A 26,452-nucleotide genomic window follows, 5' to 3' on the forward strand; every position below is an offset into this window, starting at 1 on the left:
TTATTTTCCTTCTGTCTTAAGGATTTACTTTAAAATTTCTTTCAATGTGGGTTTACTGGTGATCAATTTGAGAAAACTTTATATGTGTGCAAAAGTCATTACTTTGCCCTTGTTTTAAAAAGATATTTTCAGAGTTCCCATGGTGGCTCAGAGGTAACGTACCCGATGAGTATTTGTGAGGATGCGGGTTTGATCCCTGGCCTCGCTCCAGGAGTTAAGGATCTGGCACTGCTGTGAGCTGTGGTGTAGGTCGCCCATGCAGTTCAGATCTTACGTTGCTGTGGCTGTGGTGTAGGCCCTAGCCTGGGAATCTTCAAACGCCACAGGTGTGGCCCTAAAAAAAAAAAAAAAAAAAGATATTTTCAAGGAAGCGGAAGAGTCTATATAATTTTAGGCAAAGAAAGGCATAATTAAAATGACAGTTCCCATATATCAAGCACTTACTATATACACCAACAACCTTCTGAGTTAAGCATTATTACTGTTATTGCATTACACAGATTTGGAGACTAAGGCCCAGAAAATTATTCAACACAGCAAGTGGAAAAGTGACATTCACATGACTCTGGGGTCTCTAATCTTAATTACGACATTCCACTGTCCATCAGGAAGATAGAGGGCCTGTGAGTATACACTCCAGGAAATGCCTCATGCTAATATTGCTGAGAAAAAAATTAAGTCACTTGAGAGTCACCCCAGACTCTTTCCAGAACAACAGTCTTAACAGGAAACTCTTAGAGCCCTGTGAAACCACACAACTCCCCAGAGACATGCTTAAAGGGAATACAACCAACAAAACTCCACAACACAGCTGGTTGGTCAAAGCCACCCAAAGTCATACCCAGAGCGTGAGAAATGGCTTTATAAAATGGGCAGCTGGGGGTTGGGATGGGTCTTGGTTCTAAAGGGGCATTTCTTAGAGACGGGGTATACGCTCATGAGAACAGAGCACTGCTGATGCTATTGAGTTGTGTGGCATTCCCTTTTTCTAAACCTTCTGTGGTGGGAGCATGGACAAAACCTAGAACATTAAGTGTCTACCCACACTACCTGGATGGATGGACTCAGCTCTAAGAGCCTGAGCATCCTCATCTATGGTGAAACAACATGAGTGGTATGCCTATCATTTGGTATTATAAAAATAAAAAGGAGTCTTCTTTTTGTTGTCATTTTTCTGAATGTTTTAAGATTCTGCACAGGGATTCAACAAAAACATAGTATATCAGACACATGAAATATACCAAAAAAGCTGCACCAAGTTAGAATTTGGAACAGAAAGTATTTATGAAACAGGCATTGCTACTGGGCATGTTTTGGTCTTCAATTAAATTCTTTTGAAACTCTGGCTCCATGGTGAAATGGTTTTGGAGTTGGTAACAATAAAACATCGGTTACACTGGTGAGTAATGGTTTTATTTAAAACAGGATGAAATGTTAACTCACTGGTGCCCAGAACTAAATGTAAGATCTCTAAGTGGCTAGTCTTGAGAATGACAGAGGCCGGAGGCCAGAGTCACTAATATTAACCTTTAGGTAGTTGGCTGAAATGCACACAGCACAGCAACCTGCATTTCACCTCATAGTTTTGCCTCTGTGTATTATTTGTGCCTCAAAATCCTGTTGGGAGCACCCAATATTGACTTTAGAAAAACAAAAACCAAAAAACTAGCAGAGACACTAGGATTCAGAAAAATCGATTTGGTCAAAGTCTTACCACTTGTGGAGGCTGCAGAACTCAGGAGGTCAGGAGGCGGTGGAAAGAGCTCAGGCTGGGTACCTCTTTACTGGGGACTAGTAAACACGTGTGAAGGAGGATAATGCCTACTTTGTGGAGATAAAAATATACTTCCTTAAATACTTAATATAACTTAGCTATTCTTCTCCCACCTCACTTTCCACTAGAGCACAAGGGTGCTGACAAACAGCCACAGGCAAGCTCCCACTTACTAGTCCCCCAACCACAAGGATCAAGCTGGAAACAAACCAGCCTGGAATGGACTTAGTACTGCTCCCCTCCTAGCTTGTGTGTCCTGGGCTTTGGCTATTTCCCCCAGTGCTCTCTTCTCCTCCCTCTGCCCTGGCTGTCGGCACTTCAGCCTGGGCCGGTCCTCACCTGGCTCTGGAGTCTTCTGAGGGGTGGGGGGGAGAGAAAAAAGAGGACATGCTGGAGCGCCTCTTCTCTTGTGGGGTGGTCACTGCTCTGATCTCCCATCCCACCTCCTCCCATTGGCGACACTCTCTCCGGGCCTGCACACCCTTCTTTTCTTTGGCTCCAGCTCTCAGAGCCAAGCTCCCTGGCAAGACTGCTTTCCCTCTGGAACATGGGGCCTGTAGTTCGCCTCGGGTTACCGAGAACCCATGTTCGCAGCAGCATCACCTGAGGATTTGCTGGAGGCCCACATTCTCTGAAGTCCTACACCAGGACTAATGAATGAGAGCTCCAGTGCCAGGGCCCAGGAATCTGTGTTTTAACAAGCTCCTTAGGTAATTCCCATGCACCCAAAGTGTGAAAACCACTGTCTTAGGGAATCAATGCAAAAGGATCTGAGTATTCACATCTGCTGCTTCTTTATTTTTGTCTTTTCATCTTTTCTAGGGCTGCACCTGTGGCATACAGAGGTTCCCAGGCAGGGATCTAATCAGAGCCACACCAGAGCCACACCAACACAGGATCCGAGCTGCGCCTGCAACCTACACCACCGCTCACCGCAACACTGGTTCTTTAACCCACTGGTGAGGCCAGGATCGAACCCACAACCTCACGGTTCCTAATCAGATTCATTAACCACTGAGCCACGACGGGAACTCCTCAGCTCTCCTTCTTATCAAGCAGGTGGAGAACTTCCCAAGTTGCTATTAAAGGCTGTGTCCTTGCTCCAGGAACAGGTGATGGGAATGGGGAGGGGGAGGGGTGAAGGAGACGGTGGGTATGGGGAGACAGATGGAGAGTGGGATGAGGAGGGGGGCGGGGAATGAATGGGGAGGGGCTTGGGGACATGGATTGAAGGGGGAGGAAAGGAGGAGGAGCTCTAAGACTGAGCTCTGATCTGCAGGAAAGGAAGGGGCAAAGGGGCAAGAATCCTGCATTTTCAGAGTATTTATGACTGGGCAGGTACTTGGCATCCACTATTTCCTTTCATTTTTAATTTAACTTTTTTTTTTTTAGGGCCACGTCTGTGGCATATGGAGGTTCCCAGGCTAGGAGTCGAATTGGAGCTACAGCTGCCAGCCACAGCCACAACAGATCTGAGCTGCATCTGCAACATATACCACAGCTCACAGCAATGCCAGATCCTTAACCCACTGAGTGAGGCCAGGGATCAAACCCACAACCTGATGGATACTAGTTGGGTTGTTACCACTGAGCCATGACAGGAACTCCTCATCCAGAACTTTTATGTTTGTGTTTGTGTTTTACTCTTCCAAGTTCCTCCTCACTCAGAAGAAAGTTCTCAGATCTCTTCTGAGGAGACAGAGAAGACAGAATATAAAACGAAATAAGAATGGAAAGGGTTTTTTCAGCAGGAGAGATGGGTTTCTGCTTTTCCTAGAAGCACTGTTGCTTCTCCAGGGACTCCCCATGCCCTTCAGCCCAAAGCTGTGCCATCCGAAGCCACCTGCACAGGTGGGAAGGGAGCTGGGGCAGCGTCCCAGGGACTGCGAACCTCATCAAACCTTGCGCCTGGGAGGAATCGCAGAGGTCAGCCACCCATTCTTCATCTGATGCTTGAGTCTCTGTCAGCCTCTGCTGGGAACTCGCCCCTATTCAAAAGCTTCGATAACTTGGGAGTGCTAGAAAGTTCTTTCACTGGACGTGAAAACAGGACCATGCCTTTTTGTTCACTGTGCTGTTCCTCCCCACCCACCCCCACCCCCATGCTCAATAAATACTGGTGGAATGTTGGATGAATGAATGAACTAATGTGCAGACATTCTGCCCAGTTTGTGTGGTTAGAAGCACAGTCTTCCTCTGAAGGAAGGCAGGGCCGGGGGCTGCCTGGGATGCTGCCACCATGACCCAGCCCAGGCTGTGCCTTGCTGAGGGCAGGAGCCCTTGGAACTTGAGATGGACGGGAGTGCTCCAGGCTAAGGGGTCCCTGGAGTGGGGAGACCACTCTTTCAAGTGTTCTGAATGCCAGGGCCGAGTGGCAGCCTTCCTCCATGGCCGTAACTTACTACATTCCTGGATAAGTTGAGGAAATTCAATCCATATGTTCTGGGGTTATTTACACGATTCTCGGAGTTGCCGCAGTTGTGTAAGAGTCACTTGACGTCGATGGGGTGGCTTTCTTTTTTCCATTAAGAGAAGAGTTCCTGAAGAAAAGCCAACTCCACTATCCCTGAAAAGGGAGGGGCAGAAGCACAGGGAACAGTCATCTGGGGCCGCCCCACAAGCATCGCAGAGTCTGGGGAGACTGTTTCCAGTGAGTTTCAAAGGGGAGGTCAAGGAAGGAGGGAGATAGGACTCCTGCTGCCTCTGGGACTCCTGCCCAGTTGTGTTCCCACGTGGGCTCTACCAGCTGCCACCAGCACAGCCTCAGTGGCGCAGGGGCAGTTAGAAACAGATAACGGAATTGCTTAAGAACAGGGAGGTGCATCAGGAAGATGCAGCTTCCAGGAAAGCCATGTAGGAGTGCATTTTGGCATTACTGTGAGTTAAGTTACTCCTTCCCCTTGGCCTCAGTCTCCCTTCTGTAAAATGTGAGGCTGCACTTTGCCCTACCACCCTGATGAGTCCTAAGAGAGCATTCTAGGACATTCTTTTGTGTCTCATTGTGAATATTATCTGGTAATGCCCAGATAAACATTTTTCAAAAGATATTTTTACCACAATCCTCAGTAAGAAATATTTTGCACAGTGATCTAGTATACACAACTGAAACAATGTTTTCACAGATGGATGCCTTACCCCTCCTACAAGGTTAGACATGTAGATCAATGGAATCCCACCCAGAGAGAGTCCAGAAATAAACTTATACATTTTTGGTCAAGTGATTTCCAAATGAGGTGCCAAGGCAATTTGATGGGAAAAGATATCTTTTTTTAGATAGTGGTAGTGAGTAGATATCCATAAGCAGAAATATACACATACATACACTCACACCCTTACTTCACGTGATATACAAAAATGAATTAAAAATGGGTTGTAGGGGAGTTCCCATCATGGGTCATCGGAAACAAATCTGAGTAGTATCCATGAGGACACAGGTTCGATTCCTGGCCTCACTCAGTGGGTTAAGGATCCAGCATTGCTGTGAGCTATGGTGTAGGTTGCAGACGCGGTGTGGATCCTGCATTGCTGTGTCTGTGGCATAGACCAGAGGCTACAGCTCCAGGAAAAAAAAAAAAAAAGAAATGGATCGTATATTGATATGTAACAACTAAAAGAAAGAACTACGTGTACATGTCAACAAGGATGATCCCCGTGAACTTTATGTTAAGTGAAAGACGACAAACGTGAAAGACATTTTGTGTTTCCATTTATGCGAAATTTCTAGAAAAGGGAGAACATTAGATACAGCAGATCAGAGGTTTACTTGGGCTGTAAGGCTTCCAACAGGTGTGGGAGAACTTGGTGGGGTGACAGCAGAGTTCTAAAACTGTGCTGATGGTTGCACAGTCCTATACATTTGCTAAAAATCATTAAAGTATATACTTACAGTGGGTGAATTTCATAATATATAAACTATAGCTCAAAGAGACATGACCATTGACAAAACCAAACCTAAAGGATAAAGACGATAAATGATTTGTTCATTTGTGCTGTGTTCTTTGGCCATGATGAGTTAGTTCCTAACCCCTTCTTCCTCCCTTATTAATCTCTCTTTATAACATCCATACCATCACTGCACATAGATATATGACTCATAAAAACTAGTCATTTGAAAAGATTAGAAAGAATAGATACATAGTCATTAGATTTATATTGAAAACAACTTTTTTAAGAACAGGAGTTTGTAAATCTAAGCACGTCTTCCAACATTATGCAACACCAACAACTGCCATTGGTAGACCATAATTGGACATAGTTTTGTGCACGTAGTTTATCATACTCCCCAAAGGCACACTCTAATGGTTCTGAATGCTTATAAAGCATAGGGAAGAATGTTTTGTGTCTCCTCAGTAGCTCAGGATGGGAACCAGACACTCCAAAGATGTCTTAACCAGTTCAGTGGCTTCTAAACTCATGGACAGCATCCCTCACCGCCCCCAAAACCAACTCAATCGGAATCTTGGTGGAGGGGAATTTTAGAATTCTTTAGTCTTGAAAATATTTCCCAGGTGTCAGGAAGATTTGTAAGCATGATGTGATGAAATCACTATAATCAGATTTGAAATAGAACGCAAAATACTGGTTTCCGGTTATGGTTAAAACATCAAGCTTTGCAAATGAGTGACTTCAAAAAAATGTACAAAGCAGGATATAGACTAAGCTGTCTCAGCAACCATAACCACTCCTCCTTGCCTTCATACATTTAGAAAGGGGTGGAGGAAGAGCTGGTAGGCTGGAATTCTGCAACCCCCTGGGATCCCACATGGATAACCTCAAGTCCACCACTCCTCCTCCAGAGCACCCTTTCAGCACCATCTTCCCCATCCCATCCAGCCTCCATCCCCTTTCTCATTTTCTTTCCCAGTCAAGCTCCTGGAGGGAGTAAAATCTCCTGAGTGTCCGTATTTCTCTTCCCTGATGACTTCCTACCCTCCGTTGTCTGACTTTTGTCCCCACTCTTCCATAAACCACTGCTGGAGAGAGTTGTTAAAGACCATGTAGTTGCCCGAACCCAATCAACCCATTCTCTGTTCACACCAAATTTAACCTTCTGGATGAGTTTGTTTGGGGGAACTACTCTTTCCTTTGTAAAACAGTCTTCCTTCAGTTTTTCAGGCACTCCTTCTCCCTTCCCCTTCCATCTTCCCTGTTTTCCCTGCTGTGACCACCTCGAGGAGGAGTCTCATCTGTCACTTCCTATTCCCTAGAGGTTGTCCTCCTTCCTCAGCTTTCTCCTCCTCCCATTCTCCTCCAGGGGTTTCTCAAGCATGCCCTTGAGCCATTGTATGAGTAGCACTCAAAGGGTTTGCTTTTTGCTGAAAGTGCAGATTTCTGGCCCTTAGCCCAGACCTGTAGAATCAGACTCTTTGGAGGGTACCTAGGAATCTGAATTCCAGGTATTTCTTCTGGGGATTCCCAAGCACACTGAAGCTTGAGAACAACAGCTCTACAGACTTCCCCTGGGCCACACTCTTTGTTTTTAATTTATTTGTTTTGGCTGAGCCTGAGGCATGTGGAAATTCCTGGGGCAGGGATGGAACCCAAGCCACAGCAATGACAACAGCAAATCTTTAGCCACTAGGCCAACAGGGAACTCCAGGCTACACTCTCTCATCTAATGTTTCCTGATTCATTGACCCCACTGCTGTCTAGCCCCTGTCTTGTTGTTTCCCTCCTTAAAGTTCTACAGAGGGATTTTGCCCCTGGAAATGGAGGCTAAGCTCCCACATTCTGGCACTGAAGGCTTTTGTCATCTGGTCTTTGTGGAGCTCTTGGGTTAGGCTTTTTCTCCCGACAACTCTCAAATATTCTCTGCACTCCAAGTATACGCATAACATGCCTGCTTGCACTTACTCCGGCTTTGGCTGTTCCCGTTGCCCGAATGCCCTCCATCAAGGTTCTCCCAAATTCATCTTCAAGTTTCAGAAACTGCCTTGAACATTCTTCTCTGAAACTGCCCTGACCTTAACAGACTCACCATGTTTCGTCTTTCCCCTTAGGGCCCCCGTGTGTAAGACTCCCCACTCAGTTGTCCTGGCCGCCCTCCTACATGACCAGATCCCTGTATGGGAGAAACCATACCTGCTCTCTCTCTAGGACTCCAGGAGCACGGAAGCTCCACAGCTCGGTACAGGAAGACAGTGGTCATGGTTACAGGCGTGACAGGCATGATCCTGGCCCTATGCAGGCTGTGCTGCTCACCTGGGTGACAGGCAACTTCTCTCCTCGGTTCGTGCACGCTAGGCTTCAGGCTGGGCCATGGGTTCAGAAGGTGCGGTTTCTGTTCTCAAAGGTCTCCCATTGAGTGAAAGGCAGAAAAAAAAAAAAAAAAAAAAAAGTGATAACCTGGGTAACGAATGCTGCTACACAGGAAGTGCGGGTTGCTATGGATGCGTGGACGAGGACAGTTGGCCCAGGTTTTGGTTCCAGATAGAAAGTGTCTGTCCTAGGAAAAGGGCAGAGCAGTAAGTTGAAACAGAGTGGGAAAGCATTCTGGAAGGAGAACGTGAAGGCCTAAGCCTCAGTCTTGGCTCTGCCACTGATAAGCTGTGTGGCTTCTACAATCCCTGGGCCGCAACTTGATGTAAGTAAAGGTGGACAGTTTGATCTCAGTTCAGTTCTGAAATCGTTGAAAAGATCAGAGAGACATGAACTTGATACAAATGCATGTGTGAAAGATGCATTAACAGTGTTAGCCACCAGATGGCAGGAGAGGATCTCTTTCTGCACAGATTTGCAGAAGGCAGGCTTGCCCTCCCTTACTGAAACCTCGCTCTGCGCCTTCACTAGGATTTGGGGCTGATGGATGCCACCAGCTCCAGACCTGGACTCTGAATAAGGGGCTCTTCTGAGAAATGTGATCAGAAATTCTCATTTTAAAAAAAACCTCACTTTGAGAGAACTAGTCATTATCTGTCTTTAAATATACTATTTGAAAGGCAGCTCCTTTGATTCTGCTGATACACTTTGGAAGCTGTCTGGGCATTGCTATGCTACAGCTCTGGTTCTGACCACATGTGCTGGACACGTGGAGGAAGATGTTTTGTTCAGGTCCTCATGGGACAACCTGCCCACCCCTCACTCTCTGGGGGGCAGGCCTTGATCACTGGAAATGGCTGCGCTGCCTTGCAGGGAACCTATGTCCCATCCCTGGCGCTTGCAGCATCACTGGGCAGCTGGGGGGCTGAGGAAGTAATTCCAGATCCTCAATGGCTGGATTTGAATCAGAGACTCCCGGTGATGGAAGCCTTGGACCTGTCCTTCAGAACACTCATGATACATGTTATTTCAGCAGCTTCTCAGACCTTGTGTCTAGGAACCCAGGCTGTGGACCACTCAGAGTTCCTCTCAGCCTGAAAAACCTCATATATTCAATCTAGGTGGTCAGCTAGGCACATCAGCTTTCTAATTTGTGGTTAGACTAAACTCTTGGTTATTTCCCCCAGAGATGAAGTAGCAGGAGTGGTCAAGTAACCGATCTTACCAGGTCTAATATCTAAATCATGGACCATGAAGGATCAGTTAGATATAACTGTGATGTGTTTGGATCTGGGTTTCCTATGGGTCCTTCAGCCCTGCAGAAAGGCTGCATTCTCAAGCTCTGCACCAGGGGAGGCTGAAGAGCTGCTTATGTTTCCAGCCAGTGCCTGCCTGCTGCGAAGGCACCTGGGCTGCCCAGGGAGGACATGGAGCTTACTGCCAGCTACGCAGCCACATCTTGGTCCTGAGTTTTCTCCGTATGTATTTCTCTGTGCTAGAAAACTGCCATCTGCTTTTCTGTGCACTGTACAGCTGCTACAGTTCTTTGCTTCCTGAGGCTAGTGACCTAGAAGCATCATAGGTCAGAATAACTAGCAATGACCTTGGGGTGGGAGTTTCTGTCTGGTCCTGGCGCTGCCATTTCTTAACAGTGAGTCTCTGGGACTCAAATATATAATGGGGATAATGATTCCTTTTTTGGCCTCATGGGATTCATCTATTTGGCAAGTATGCTTTGAGACCCTGTTATGTGCCATTCTCTGTTCCAAAAACTGTGGATACAATGAATTAGACACACATGCTTTCCCTGTCCTGATGAACCCAACAGTCCAGTCTGGTTTGATTGAGAATCAAACCAGAAAACATATCTGAATGCCTTCTGTTAACTACAAAGTGCTCTGGGGACCTACAATCTTCTGTGTTTGTTTGAATAGTTTTGTGACCTGTGTGGCCGGAGATGCAGACTCAGGGTTACACACATCACATATATGGGGAAGTGACCTCGGAGTAGAGTTGACGGACCTCAGTCCTGCCCGGTGGGAAACTGCAACAGGGCTGGCCATGGCCATTCTCATTCTTTCTTTGTAAGCTTTCTCCTAGAAGATAAAGGCATGGAACTGGGGCCTTCATTATTCAAACAAAACACTAAGTCTTGAGCAGACAAGTGTGATCTTGTGGTGAATGTAGACAGGATGATACTGGCTGGGACAGCACCCTGACATCCCGAGACTCACGTCTCCACAGGGTTTCTCTGCCTCCACTGCCCTCACCATATCTGTGCTGGGGGCCCGACTTCACACCCTTCCCCACCTCTTATTTTTATTTTTTAAGCACAATTAATTCAGTATGGCATCGGGAAAGAACTTTGTTAAAAGATGAGAGGAAATAAACAAGACAAGGATAAGATTAGAAAATGAGACATATTTTTGGAGAACAAGGTTTTGCTCAGAAGAATCTGGAGCAGGGAACTCTGAATTCCCATCCTGGGGAGTATGTGTCCTTTGCACCCACCTCCTCCCATGAAGCCCCAGCTGGTCTGGCATCTTCCATATGAGTCCCTGTATTGACTCTGTCCCAGGTAGTTTTCAGGTCCCGTCTTGTTTCCTGGTCACTCAGGGTTGGGACAACCTGACCTACTCAAGGACAAACTCCAAATGACCTGACACAGCCTTTCCTTCACTCAAAACCCCTCATCTAGTCCAAGTTTTTGAGATGTGTTGAGGTCATAGCTAATCAAAGCCACCCTCTGCCTTTCTCCCCAGTGCTTCTTGTTTATGTTTCCTATCCTTAGCCCACCTCTGTAGAAGATCGATAGGATCAATTTTCATGCCTCCCTGTATCTGTGCCCTTTGGCTGTGTTTCTCATATGGCATTTCGGCTCAGCCAGTACAATTACTTACTTTGGAAAAGGGAATAGTAGCAAACTTGAAGCAAGCAAAGGCTTTAAAAAGTTCTGGATTTCTCTCTTGGACTTCTGTCACTGCCATGAGAGCATGTTTGAATGAGGCTATGGGAGAGAGGTAACAGATGCATGTAGAAGAGCTGACCAGAGAGTCTCCAGCCAACTTGCCAGCTGACCAGCCACAGACATGTGAATTAGGCCAGATCAGCAGAACCTCCAGATGAGATGTAGATTAAAAAAAAAAAAAAGATGGTAAATATTAGGGTGACTTGTTACTCGGCAGTACCTAGCTGATACAAGCATGTTGCTCACACCATTACCATGTCTTTCTTAGGAAATGATAACTGATAATTCAAATGATAACTCATCTTCCAGCCCCCAGGCAATATTCTTCCAGTCCAGCCTCTACTCTGATGTCAGAGTGATCTCAGGCTACTACTGAACTGAACAGAATTATTACCTGAAGAGGCCATAAGGATTATCTGTCCATTTCACAGAAAAGGAAAATGAGGTTTAGAGACAGAAGGTGACTTGTCCACATCACAAAGACTCAGTGGCAGCCAGTCAGCCCCAAGACTGGAATCAAAAGCTCCAGACTCTGTCTGAGGCTCTTTCCCTGCACTGAAAATCGGCTACCTGATCAGAGTAACTCATTCCCATCTCATGTGTTCAAGTGTCCATCTCCCACTAGATTTCCTGGTAGCAAATGTCTATTCTCTTTTCACTGGGGAGCATTTTTACAAGTTCATATGTCTCTCCTGGCATGTGACTGTCCAGTTCCAGTGACACCCCAAGAAAATGACAGCTTTCCCCAGCACTCAGTTCACCCTTCTTCTGCATTTCCTGGCTCTGTTTGGAGATCACCTGGGCCTTGGTCTGTATATCCTAAGACAGCTGCCCCTAACATTTTTAAAGACTCCACATACATAATTTACGAGTTCTTTTTGCTAGATTTGCTCTGGTGGACCTCCCCAGGTTATAAACATTCTCAGCTTGAAGCTGTAATACTACTTCTTTTGCTACTTTAGGAAGGCAAATGAATGGGGATGAGGGTGACGTTATTGATGAAGCAGCCTTGACTGCACCTTGATTTAGACAAGTGTATCACTGGAAAACTCTTGAATGCAACTCCTTCTGAGCAAGGCACAGCACTGGCCCTGAGGCCCACAGCTGAAGGCAGCCTCTCTTGGGGTCACAGGGTAGAGACCCAGGCTCCCTCCTGGCCATAATTAAACCCATTTTGGGTGTTGTGGGCACTGGCAACAGCCATGCTTTTGTATCATATGCGTCCTTACCAATAGTGTCCTGAGCCTCCCAGGCAAAATGATTCCTAAAACAGCCAGTTGAAGGTTTCAGTTTGATCTTACAGCTTCATGTGGTCCTAAATTCCCAAACCATAGGCTATATATACAAAGAAATTTAATGTTAGCAATGGGGAGCTGGGAGATTCTTGATTCCCATTTCTATTCTTTTCCTCTTTTGTCCTCAACAAGGCCTTTCCTCCAGGTCAGCCTCTGTCTGGGTGAGATGCTATCAGTGGAAAGGGCAGCACTGTGCAGCACAGAGGTCCAAAAGCCCAGAGGACACTGGACCAGAAAAGGGAGCTCCTTTTCATCCCAAGTGCTTAGAAATGTAAAGTATAGGCCCTCTCTCCCCATTAGCCCTCTCAGACATTTGAATACCCACCCCTCTTACTGGGTGGGCTTTAAATCAACACTGAGGCTTTCAGACGAGGTCTACATGTTGAGGGTCTGAGCTGACTCAGGAAGGGATGTTAGTGTGTGGATGTGAAAGTTGCATTTTAATTAAAAAATATGTTAGACTTGAGTTATTCTGTTCTGAGTGAATTATTCAGAAAACAAACTTTCCTGGCTGGGGCTGGGGGGTGGAGGTGGAAGCAGGGAAAGAAGGGATTAATTATTAAGAATTCTAAGAACAAACCCTTCTCTTGTTTCTAAGAAAAACTGAAGAACAGTTGTCTGCCTGCTTTAAAGAAGACATATGTGCAATGCTTGTGTACCAAACAGACAAAACAGTTTACTTATGATGCAACTGTCTTCCACCCACCCTCATTCCATTTTTTCAACACTGAGAATGTCTTGTGGGTCATGGGAAGCACCATAAAGGCTCCCATCTTTTCAGGGGCTCAGCCCCTAAACCATGCTATCTTTTTGACCCCTCTTTTTATTTCATGCCACAGATCCAATCAGGCTCGAAATCCTGTAGACTCTACTTTTACAACATATCTAGAATCCAACCATTTCTTACTTCTACTGCTATGAGTGTGATCTGAGCTCTCAGCATCTCTCTCCAGGATTATTAAAATAGCCTCCTAATTGCTCTCCATACGTCTACCCTTGCTTCTTACATTCTATTTTAAAAATTATAGGAGTTCCCCTTGCGGCTCGTGGAAACAAATCTGACCAGTATCCATGAGGATGCATGTTCAATCACTGGCCTCACTTAGTGGGCTAAAGATCTGGCATTACCATGAGCTGTGGTGTAGGTCACAGACGCATCTCAGATCCCACGTTGCTGTGGGTATGACATAGGCTGGTGGCTACAGCCTGATTCGACCCCTAGCCTGGGACCCTCCCTGTCAAGGTGCAGCCCTAAAAAGACACACACAAAAAAATACAGCCAGGGTGGGCCTATAAAACCTAGGTCACATGCAATCAATTCTCTTACAAATCTTCCATAAGAACAAATAAACAAATCAACAAAGCATTTGTATTCACTTCTGATAACCAAAATGTCTGACAGGCTATGCAGAATCATATGTGTCATGCCTGGGCACATAATATTACCAGCTCTTGGGTTTGGACATAATTCTCCTATATCCTGTTAAAGACTGAAAAATCCTGAAAAATGAGGGAACAGCAGAAATAGGCTGAGATTTCTTTGAGGTTATTAATTGTTGTTACCTGCTAGCTAAATTGGGCATGAGGTTCTCCTGAGAAGCTCAGAGCAGTGATTCTAGCAGGGCCCTTCCAGGGTAGGTCCAAGGGATCCATTCAAGGCTGGTACAAGAGAGCAGTTAGAGGAAAAACAAAACAGCCCATGCAAAGCCAACTAGAAATAAATGAGCCTTGGATAAGCTTCATTAACTGGCAAGTTCCCCCTACCCACCCACCCACCCAATGTCTTTCCTTCAAGGGGCACTCTGCCAGCCAAGTTTCCAGATTCTCCTGCTGCAAAATCTGACTTGAATGCTAGGAGGTAACATTTATGATGGCTAATAATTATTAAGTACTATTTTGTGCCAGACAGTATTCTAAACACTTTAAATTCATTCCTTCATGTACACTCATTCGCTCATTCAACAAATAGTTGAGTACTTAATAGATGCATCTATAAAGAAACAAAACAAAAATAAATTCCTGCCCTCTAGAGCTTACATTCTGGGTACAGGGAGACAGAAAATACATGATAACAATAATGGGTAAGTAAATTACACTGCATATTAGGAAGTGATGGGGCAGGGGAAGGAAAAGGGATTTGAGAAGAGGGATTACAATTTTATAGTTGGTTCAGGTAGAATTCACTGAGAAAGTGACATTTAAATGGCTATGGAGATGGGAATGAAGTTATCCATGTAGTTAGCTCGGGGACCAATGTTCCAGTGCAAAGACCCTGCAGTGAGAGCAACCTGGATGCTCTGGGAACAGCAAGGACCCCCATGGCTGGAGTAGAGGAAGAGGAATGAGGTCAGAGAGGGTGGAGAGAGGTCATGAAGAGCGCAGGAAGCCACTGTAAGGGCCTGGCTTTCTCTCTAATCAAGTAGGAAGCCATGAGAGGACTTGACCTAAAGTGACCCATGTTTTACAAGACCTTTCTAAGACTGATGGATTGCGAATAGAATGTAGGGTACAGGGAAGAAGTACTGAGACCAGTTAGGTGGCTATTGCAACAATTTTGGTAAGAGATGATGAAAGCTAAGCACAGGGGATGAGAAAGGTTTAGATTCCAGACATGTATTACATGTAGAGTCAGTAGGATTTCTTGGATCTGTGGCACTAGAGAAAGTGAGGAATTAAAAATGCATATGTGAGAAAAAGGAATGTATACATTTATGTGTAACTGGGTCACCATGCTGTACGGTAGGAAAAAAAAATGTATTGGAGAAATTAAAAAAACAAATTTTAAATAAAATTAAAAGGAAATAAATTAAAAAAAAAAAACAAACACATACTAGGTTTTGGCCTGAGCCCCTGGAAGAATGGAGTTGCCCTCTGCCGAGATGGAGAAAAATGACAATGCAGGCTCTTGGAGGAAGATCGGGAGTCCAGTGTGGGACATGTTACATTTGTAGTGTCTACTGGAGTAGGCAGTTGGCTCTGTGAGCCTGGAGTTCAGGGGAGTGGCTCAGCTGAAAGTATACATTTAGGAGTCTTCGGCACATAGACAGTAATGACAACTTGAGCTTTGTTGTCCTAACCAAGGGGATGTATATTGAAAGTAGACAGAGAGGAAGACCTAGGACAGGACCCTGGGGTCTCTTACATCCTGAGTCTGAGATGATGAGGAACCACCAAGGGAGAATGAGCAGGAACAGGCAGAAAGGAAGGACTAAGCCAAGAGCCAGTAGCTCCAGAAGCCAAGGGAAGTGTCTCCTGGGGTGGGGTGGTGGGGGGCAGCAATGATCTGATGTGTCCGTGTCACTGCTGACTCAGAGAGGAGTAAGATGAGGCTTGGCCAGTGGGTGTAGCCATGTGGAAGTCTTCACTGACCTTGACAAGACCACTTTATGTGGAGCAAAGGGCGTGAGAGCCTAGTTTGAATATGTTTAAGACAAAAATAGGAGGAGAAGAATTAGGACAGTATCAACATTAGAATTTTTTCTGCAAAGTGTTGCAGAAAAGAGAGGGGGTGGAAGGCAGGGAAAGCGGGGTTAAGGGAAACTAGAAACAACACTTTTTTTGAGATGGGCACATAATAGCCTGTGTGGAGCAATGAGAATGACACAGTAGAGACGAAAAAGCTACTACTACAGGAGAAAGAGATGGGTACTGCTGATCCAATGTTTCTGATTAGTTTAAATGGGGTAGAATCTAGTCACACTGGGTGACTGAAGGGTTGACTTTTGTTGCACATTCTCTAGGGCTTCCCTAACACACACCACAAGGTGTATGGCTTTAACACTGGAAATTAATTTTCTCACAGTCCTGGGGACTAGCAGCCCAAGGTTAAGGTGTCAGCAGGGTTGGTTCCTTCTGAGATCCATGAGGGAGAATCTGCTCCTGACCTCTCCCTTAGCTTCTGGTGGTTTGCTGGAAATCTCCATCATTTCTTGGTTTGTAAGACCACATCACCCTGGTCTTACCTTCTTGTTCACTTGGCATTCTTGCTATGTGTATCTGTGAACAAATTTCTCCTTTGTGTTAAGAACACCAGTGGTATTGAGTCAGAGGTGCACCCTACTCCAGTATGAACTCATTTGAACTAATTACAACTGCCATGACCCTATTTCCAAATAAGGCCACATTCTGAGGCACTGGGGGTTAAGATTTCAATATAAATTTTTAGAGGGCACAATTCAACCGTAACAGCTTTCGATAGGAGGTGGACAATTGGTCTTAGTAACAGAATGGAAGGTACAACACTTGTTTGAAGATGCTGGCAGGTTTATGGATAGATTTGTGGGAGTCCATGGAAGTGCTCTTCTGATTGCTTCTGCTTTCTCAGTGATGTGAGAATGAAGGCCATTACCTGAGGGTACAGGCAAAGGCAGATTGAGGAGGGAAAAGTTGGGAAGTTGTTTCTAATGGGGTGGGAGGGTGGGTGGTCAGAGGGAATACAATACAGTAGCTGGGTAGTCTTGTGGGCACACCTGGGGTCCTTGGTCCTGCATCTCAAGCAAGGCAGCCGGTGTGGTCCTGAACTTTTCTCAGGCTCCACTCAGCAGCAGAAGGATAGGCAGAACATGTAAGGAGAGTTATGGTTCATTGGGGTGTGATTTTGCAAAGGGAGGACAGCATGCAGAGGAGAAAGAGCAGCAAGGGAGTTGAGAGTAATTACAAGGAAGCTGTAATGACAGACTGTGGAAATAAAATTGGTTCACAGGGACGAGAGAACCCTACACGGAGATATCATGATTACTCGGATTTCACATAGGCAGAAAGTGATGGATAGAGAAGGGAGGTACTTTGGAGAATTCAATCAGTGGTAGAATTAGAACCAAATCCAAGCAGTGAGGCTCGGAGCCCGTGTTCTTACAGACAAGATCAGCAAGGTGGGAGGAAGGAGGCAGGAAGGACAAGACATCAGTAGTTATGAGACTATTCCCTATTCTGCATGTAACTGTAAGCAAGGCATTCCCATCCCCTATAACATGACATTTCATGGCCTCAATGATTTCCTCCTCTTTGGAAAAAAATCTTCTTTTTTAAGACAGATATTCCTGTCCCTACTAACCCCCATCCTCTCTTCCTTTCCTCCCTTCAATATATACCCAGCTGTACTGTTCACAAAATACTTTTACATTCATTTTCACATTTTGTATCTGCAGCCAGCCACCCTGCTCTGGCAGTTATTATTCTTCTATTTTCAAGATAATGAGGCTTAGAGTTCTAAAGAGATGAATCCCACGGCCAGTTAATAGTAGACCTGGGCTTCAAATCTAAACCTTTAGTTTGTTTGTTTGTTTGTTTTCTTTTTAGGGCTCCACCTGCAGCATGTGGAGATTCCCAGGCGAGGGGTCGAATCGAGGCTGCAGCTGCCGGCCTATACCACAGCCACAGCAATGCAGGATCCAACAGCTTATGGCAATGCAGGATCTTTAACCCACTGAGCAAGGCCAGGGATTGAACTCTCGTTCTCATAGATACTAGTTGGGTTCGTTAACCACTGAGCCAAGACAGGATCTCCTAAACCTTTAGTTTTAAATTCAATTCTATCTCCTAGGATACTTCCTTTCAAAATACTGTTTTCCTGATTTTGAGGTAGGATGAACTGGAGGGCAGCTATATCCCTGATACTGGAGAAGTTCAGAAACCTAGATGAGCGCCCTTCTAGGATTCTGCAGAATACATTCAGGCAATAATTGTGGTGTTAGAGTACACAACCACACACATTTTCCACCCTTGACTCTGGGGTAAGTCAGGGGATAAATGTCTATGTTAATGGAAGAAAGCCTAGTGAAACGGTTTAGATATGGTCACTATTGTTATTATATTTAATATGGTAGGAGAAGCTGTCTTATTTGTTTTTAGGCAGTCCTTGTACATCAATCAAATGCTGCTGAAATATTTGGTAAAGCTCCTCAGTGAACTTTATTCATTCAAACATTCATTCTTTCATTCATTCAGCAAACTTTTATTTTGATCCCTTGCTATGAGCCTGGAATTGCACTAGGTGTTGGATCCTTGCCTTAAGGAAATTCATAATCCATCAGGTGATACAGACTTATAAATAAACAAATACTCTATAAATGCTATAGGGAGAAATGTACTAACTTCTAAGGGGCACAGAGCTGGGACTGACCAGTTGCTGAGCAGAGGAAGGAGGACTTCAAGTTGGAGGTGACACTGAAGCTTCTTAGAGGAGTTTTCCTGGTGCTATGGGGCAGTAATCATACAGTCCCCATAGCTCTCTCCATTCCTCTCCACCAGACTGGTCTCAGCATGACCTCCGTACCTGCCACACTAATAGTTTAAGACAAGCAAAGAGCAGAATGATTTCTTCAGCTCCAAGAGGCCATGGAATTCAAGAGATAGACCTTGCCGTGACCAATGTGATCACAGACAGGAAAGAGGGCCTGGGCAGGCAGAACTGAGGGTCCATCTGGGCTTCTTGTTCGAGACAGTAACTCTGCCCTGGCTTCTAGTCAGTTATATATTTTCCCCTAATCAACAGAATAAAGCAAAGTTTTCCTGTCTTGGAGAAAAGGATCAAGGACTGGTATGGGGGACACTCAGCTGGTGACCTGTTGGCTGGTAAATTGTTGGCCGACCATTGCTCCTCCCCGGGCCACAGCTCACAAATTATGGAGCTGATATTAATTGTGATAGGCTTACGGCTAAACTTTTTTCTATAAATTATTTTACTTTTTCTCTACTTTCCATATTTTCTATAATGAATATGTTTTAATTAACCTTAAAATTAAAATGTTAATGTATCTATTAACCTTTAAAAAAGTGAAAATGAAAGGATGGAAGTAAATGGCTTCTGAGACCAACTCCAACTCAAAAAATCTGATTTTAAAGAAAGAATAGAGACAGAGAAAATAAGCAGAGAGTATATGACTTTTAGTGGCAGTAATACATTTTGCTGATGATGCTTCTTTACAGTAGCTCTCATTTGTTGAATGAGAGCTTATGTAAAAGATTTTATGTACATATTTGAATATATATCCTATGACTATTTTGTAAGTCTTATGTAAAACACTTTATGTACATATTTGAATATGTATCCTATGACTATTTATGTATCTATAGATATAGTCTATACCTAAATATAGATATCTGGATATATATCTATATATATCTATATATCTCTAGATAGATATCTATTTAAAGATATAGCTATATTCCTAGAATAAGCAGAAGAAATATAGTGAAGTGTTTATGGTTCTTTTGACTTAGAGTTAAGCTTTGGCTGGCTCTAGATATTCTTCATCTGCCTGTGAGACCAGTTCTAATAAAATTCAAAGAGGGACACACTTCCTCTTTATATAAGCATCAGCAGACTACTTCTTCAGGTCTAGACAGTCTCAAGACCCACTGCTAGTGCTATCTACCCTCACCTCCTCCCTTCAGTAAGCTAACAGCAAGCTGCATAGGTGAGTGCCCTTAAGTCAGGATGGGGCCTCTGAGTTCTGGGACTGCAGGGAAGGGTATCGCCTGTGACATCCAGGAGCAACTGGGAGCTCCCACATTCAGGAGTCTGGCCGCAGGCATAATTCATTGCCAACAGCACATCCCACCCTTCCACCACAGGGCCAGAGTTAGATTTTGGTCAGAAAGAAAAACCACTCACAGGTGGCTTTAAAGGCAACCTCTAATAAAAGCTGAGCATTTTACTAAGAACTGCCAAAGATTTAAGGAAAGCAGACATTGCATAAGAAAGGAACAAAGCTCAACAAACAGAAAAATTAACACCCTAGGAAAAGAGAAGTGGAATAGGTAAAAACGGAAAAACACATTTAATATTTACATTTATGCAACAAGAACAAGATGTTATGAAAAAGCACCAATTTAGAGATTTCAAAAATGATAAACAATATTTGCTGAAAAGAAAAAGTGAACAAATCAGGTGGTCACATTGGACATAACTAAAGAGAAAATGAGTGTTGTAAGATGGAGCTGAGCAATTCTCCCAGTTTTTAGAATAGAAGGATCAAGAGACAAAACATAGAGTAAGTTAAGATACATGGAGGCTAGAGTCAAAAGTCACATATCTATACAATGAGTTGAAGATGGAGAGCCTAGACAAAACAAATGAAAGAAAATTGGAACTATAATAGAAAAAAAAAAAATACTCCAGTACTGGAGAAAGATGTTTTCAGATTGAAAGAAGTACACCAGCTTCTGAGCAGAATAAACAAACAAGCAAAAATTCAATCTTAGCCACACCCTAGTAAGATTTGGAAAAATAAAGGGAAAAAACCAATCTAAAAACTTTAGAAAAAAACAAAAGTGAAAATTATCTACAAAGAAGGAAGAATAGATAAAGAGCAAGCTCTGGTTGTCAATAAGAGCTACAAGAGATAATGGACTGATATCTTGAATGTTAGGAGAGGACATGATTTTGAGCCTAGAATTCTATAATGACCCAAATTATCATGAAAATGTAAGGTCAAAATAAAAGCATTTTAGAATATACAGTCTATTCAACAACTCTTACTACAGGAATTTCAGCAAAATAAAAAATATACGTATTAGAGAAAATTGTTGCAGGAGAAATTTTCAATTAAACCACAATAATTGTTGACTATAAAAAATAAATCAGTACTATGTTAGAGCCCAAGTCCAAGACGATTGCTACATATGATGTGAGGAAGAGGAGGTTACCATTTTTGTTGTTATAAACAGGGGGAAATATAGGCATAATACAGTTTGAAACTGTAGAAAAATGTGTTGTTTGGACTGCAGTAATGAATGTGGATCACTTTTGGAGTTTGAAGGGAAAATCAGCAAGGTATCTATAAAAGAAAAAAAAGGATCCTCTGTCAAAATAGGAATAGCATTCTTAGCTAACACCTCACTTACTAAATAACTCCTTACTTCCATATAATGCCTATTGGTTTAACTAAGAGTAAGAATGGAGCTGTGAATCTCAAACTTTGCTACACATTAGAGTCACCCGGGTAGTTTTCATAACTTAACACCCAGACCCCACTCCACATTAAGTCAGGATCGCTGGGGGAGGGGTCCAGGCATTGACAATCTTTGAAACTCCCCAGGTTATTCCAGTGGGCAGTTGAGTTTGCTAACCAAGGGATAGAGGAGGGCACTTCTAGGAAAGAGGTCACACTTCAGGTGGGATTAGATGGCAGAGTGATTGTGGGCAGCTCCTTGCACCCTCAGATATTCTTGGAGCTGTAAGCGTTGGTATGCAGGAGCTCTATCAGCCTTGCCAGAGCTGAGGAACTCTGATTCTATCAGACCAGTCTCAGAAAAAAGAGAATGTGTTTATCCTCTTCTAAAATGTACTATACGGGGCCAGTAATGAGTACTACAAAGCTCACCCCCACCTGGTTGTCAGAGCCAGCACCCATACTGCGACTCTGTTTGCACCTTTGTAGCCAAATGTGACCCCCTTTTTAGGAGCTTTCCCACAGCCATAGATAAAAAAGCCTATCAGGACCTTCTTGGGAGTTCCCATCGTGGCTCAGCAGAAATGAATTCGACTAGGAACAATGAGGTTGCAGGTTCAATTCCTGGCCTCGCTCAGTGGGTTATGGATCCTGTGTTCCTGTGGCTGAGGCATAGGCTGGCAGCTGTAACTCCAATTGGACCCCTAGCCTGGGAATTTCCATATGCCATGGGTGCATCCCTAAAAAGAAAGAAAAAAAAAAAACCAAAAAAATCCTTCTTGCTCGATGACAGTGGTTAGTGCCCTTGCTGAACACTGCTTCTGCTCCCAGTGCCAAGCTTTGCCCAGCCTGAAATACCTCCTCTCTTCTCCCTGCCTATTCAGGACATACCCAACTTCTCTAGAAGATATGTCTTCTTTCTCTCAACTCCTAGTAAACACTTGGTGTCTTGGCTCCTAAACAGGTAGTCAACCTCCTATTTGGCATTTCTTTTTAAAATGCTCCAAATGCTTTTTTGATCCTAAGGCTCTGAAGAGGCATTTAAGCCTGCAGTGACTGAATACCTTCCTACCATAACCCACCAATGTGTAGGTCACTCTCCTGAATCTCTTTTCCCCTTTGACATGATGAAATCCAAATGCCTTTGTGTGACATTCACTCTTAACAATCTAGTACTCATCAACCTCCACAAACATCACTCTCTGTCTTCCACTTAAATTCCTTCTCCAGCTGTGTCGCCAAGGCTCCACACCATGGCTGTTTGAGGACTGGCTACTCATGAGTGCTCCGTTAATGTTCTCCATGAAGCCTTCCTGGGCTCCCCATTCAGAGCTGAGTTCCCCTGCCTCTGTGCCTCTATACTATTGATTTCCTCTTTTTGTGACAGCCATTGTCACTGTGTGTTATAATTATATTTCTAATGTGTAATTTTTCTTGCTAGACCAGAAAGAACTAGGAAGCAGAGTATGGGTCTCTGTCTTCGCCCACAGCTGGCGCAGTGCCTAATGATTAATAAGTATTTATCAGATGAATGAATGAATGAAATAATTTAAGATACTAACTGACCTGGGAAAAGAAAGATCTCCAGCTTGGCTAATAATCAGAATTAACACAAAAGGAGTTCCCATTGTGGCTCAGTGGAAACAAATCTGACTAGTATCCATGAGGATGCAGGTTTGATCCCTAGCCTTGCTCAGTGGGTTAAGGATCTAGAGTTGCTGTGAGCTGTGGTGTAAGTCACAGACGAGGCACAGATCTGGCGTTGCTGTGGCTGTGGCGTAGGCCAGCGGCCACAGCTCCAATTTGACCCCTAGTTTGGGAACCTCCATATACCCCAGGGTGTGGCTGTAAAAAGAAAAAAAAAAAGAAAAAGAATTAACACAAAAGTTTGTTAAAATGCTTATTCCCAAGCCTCAGTTCGAAAGGATTTTGATTCTGTAGACCAGGAAGAGGCCTGGCAATCTGCATTTTCAAAATCGCCCTGAATTGTCTAATTCGTAAGACCTGAGGACCTGCCACAGCCTTGGGAATTCTCCCTTGGGAAATGATGTGCTTTTGCCATTCTCCCAGTGCTCAGAGTCCAGACAACACATCTGGTCTGTTTGGCTCCTCCCCCTCCAAGAGGCCAGAGCAGACCAGTTGCCTTTCCAGCATGCTAACCCCACATAAAGAAGAGTCTTTACAGCTTAAAACTTTCTGAGAGCTGTGCCCTGGGGCAGACCTGTCCCCTTGCAGATATGCCTGGTCACGGAGCCCAACCTGACAACAGATTTGCATTTTGGCTAATTTCTAAATCTGAGACGATATGAGGAAAATAGAGCAACATTTTGCTACTGGGGGTCCTGTCATCCTGCTACTTTCTGATGTGACTGACAACCCTGGTATGAGCAGTCTGCTTTTCAGTCTCCATCTTCCTCTAAATGAATATTGATGTTGTGTTTACCTTTAATTAATATTTGTTGTGATAAAGGAATTAGACTCATTCACATTTAATTATATCCTTCTTGCATAAACAGGCTTTTAATAACAGTTTTTCCAGGGTGGAAAAAACAAGCTCTCTGCCCCCAGCCTTGCCTGATGTCAGGAAAGCTGCCTCTGCCGTTGATAAAAGGGATTTCAATTTGTTACTTGGTGCAGTAAGAGGAGCCCTGGGGGAAAGGTGGCTCTTCTAAATTCTAGCTCTGTCCAGCTCCGCCATAGCTACTGTACATTCTTGAGCTAATTCCTTTTCCTTCACCTCCATATCTGAAAAATGGTGATGAAACCTGATCAACTGTTCTCATCCATGGCTGCATAAGGGGATCACCTCTACTGGACAATACCAAAGCCCAGGCCACATTCCAGATGAATTAAAGTCTCTATGGATTGGGTGTAGTCATGGGTGTTTTTAAAAAGGTCCTCAGGTGGAATTGATAACTACTGATATCATTCTCACCAGACTTCTGGTTGCTTGCGGCCCCTGCCAGGGTGGCAAATTGCACAGGACCCAGAGGAAGGCCAACACAGACCTCAAGGGAAAGCTCAGCCCTGGCCCAGTGCTCCCTGGTGCTGCATGGGGGCTCACATCCTGGAACTGGCTCCATGATGTTCTCTAGGGACAGGGAGGAGGGGACAATGTTCACTGAGCACCTGCTCTGTGACAGACACATGTGTCTCATCTGTCAATCTTATACATCCTCTCCTGTCTCCTATGTGCCAGGCATGGTGGGGTGGTGGGTGGGGTTAATGCTGGTGTGCAAGGCAGTCTGTTCTCACAAACCTATGATCTAGTAGGGCAGAGAGGCTTTAAGCTGACTATCAACAACTACATGGCTTTAAGGAGTTGAGAAGGAAAAGCAGATTGCAATCAGAGCACATGAAGAGTGCTGGGGTAATGCTGGTAAGGGAGACCAGCTTTATGAAGCAACATCTAAGGTCTAAGGTCTGAGGATGAGTAGGACTTAGTTCAGTTAATAGATGGGGAGGAGACAGTGCTTCTACAAGGCAGATGTTGGCACTCCTGTGTTGAAGATGAACAAACCCAGCCCCAGATAGACCAGTGCTTTTCATGAAGTCCAAAGCAACCACACTGATTCTGACTTTTCAGCTGGGAGGAATATCAGAAACCACAGAAAACACATGATGGGATGGGGTCTGTTAAAATGGCCGAGGCTGTAGCTGGACAGAGCAGAAATCAGGGTGAAATAGGGAAGGAATGAAGCCATAGGCCTAAGGCAGGCTACAGGCAGAAAATGCTACCTGCTTGTTTGGGCCACAGGTTACATGTGGTCCTGGGATGGAAGCCACATCATAGGGTCCAACATGTATCATGGATGGGAGTGAGGTTCTCTGTGAGGCAGAGGGAAACATGGCATGGCATGACCACAGGAGGGGTCCAAAAGCCAGGAATATTGCAATGATCCCAGCAGGTGGTCCAGAGCAAGGGAAACTTTCAGCCATCAGGACTCCTCCCATTAGCCTGGAGTTGGGGGATGGGATGCCAGATTCTGCAAAGCAAGACAATGCCCTGACAATCAGTGCTGGACAAGCCCAGCAATGCCGCTCTCTCATGAATAAGGTGAGGCCATATCTATAGAAGACTGAAGCTCACAGGTGGGACTAACAGCAGGTTAAAGCCTGTTCAGCATCACCCTAAGGATAGGATCAGTGCCTAGAAGCAGTGGGGAAGCTCATCCTGAGGATGAGGATGAAGTCGTTCCAGGTGTGGGGGGAGCCGGAAGGCAGAGGTGGGAGGCAGGTGGGGCCTGACTGTCCACTGCAATAGTTTTCAATGAATGTGAGATTTTCATATCCCCTGAGAATCTACTTCAACATATCGGGGTGGGGTGTGGACACCTGCATTTTTTAAGATGCTCCATGTATTTGATATCCTGTGATAAACCATAATGGAAAAGAATATAAAAAAGAATGTGTATGTATAACTGAATCACTTTGCTATGCAGGAGAAATTAATGCAACCTTGTAAATCAACCACGATAAAAACAAGTAACTCCATTGGCAATTCTAGTATATATTTCTGGTGGAGAATCAATGAGCTAGACCAATCTGTTCAGTTTTCAGATGAAGAAACTGAAGCCTACAGAGAAGAAGTGACTTGCCCAAGGTCCTACGCACACTAGCAGAAAGGGGACTATCACCGTGGTTTCTTCACTACCAGTCCACCACCTATGTGTTCAGGTTAGCAATTAACATCAACAGCAGTAGCATTAGCTCTTGAGATACACACACCCCTGTTTCTGATATCACCTATCTTCTCAATTAGGGATTATATATGCTCCAAGTTGCAGTGCAAAGTGAAACAATTTGCTTGCTCAAGGCTATAGAGCTAGGCTGGGACAGGAACATATTCTTCTTTCCTGGTCCTAAGATCTTTCTCCTCCTCCAAGCACAGTATCATAAAGCTGGAGTGAGGCTTTTCTCTCAGGAGGCAAGACCTGACCTTTCTCAACCTGGACAATCTAATGGCCTCTAATCCATTTCCTGTGCGTGTCTCTAGCAAGTCCCTAATGGAGTGTAGCTATAAGGCTAAAGGGGAGCCCAGTAATTAGTGTCCTGGAGGCATAAGTGACGTTTGGACAACTGGCCAGCTGGCTGCAGTGCATTTGGCACCCCAAGGGCTCCAGAAAACAGAGCCAAAGTGCCAAGCACATCAAACTCATGTCACCAAGGTCTGTGCTCAGCTGCTCCCTTAGCATTTGCAAAATGTCCTGCCCACACTTTCCCCCTTGCATCCTCCCTTGGCCATTCAGGAGCAGATGAGCTG

The 26,452-nt window shown here is 44.5% G+C and overlaps 1 long non-coding RNA gene across 1 annotated transcript in view; it reads right to left on the reverse strand.

Moving 5' to 3' along the window:
• The window catches only part of LOC110256384, a 44,334-nt gene continuing 21,231 nt past the window's right edge, over positions 3,350-26,452 (reverse strand). The window contains exons 3-4 of the long non-coding RNA XR_002337796.1: positions 7,976-8,068; positions 3,350-4,340 (exon numbers count right to left, since the gene is read on the reverse strand). This is a non-coding gene — a long non-coding RNA (uncharacterized LOC110256384). The remainder of the gene's footprint in view (positions 4,341-7,975; positions 8,069-26,452) is intronic.

This window comes from Sus scrofa, chromosome 13, assembly GCF_000003025.6.
Source record: "Sus scrofa isolate TJ Tabasco breed Duroc chromosome 13, Sscrofa11.1, whole genome shotgun sequence".
Taxonomy (NCBI): domain Eukaryota; kingdom Metazoa; phylum Chordata; class Mammalia; order Artiodactyla; family Suidae; genus Sus; species Sus scrofa.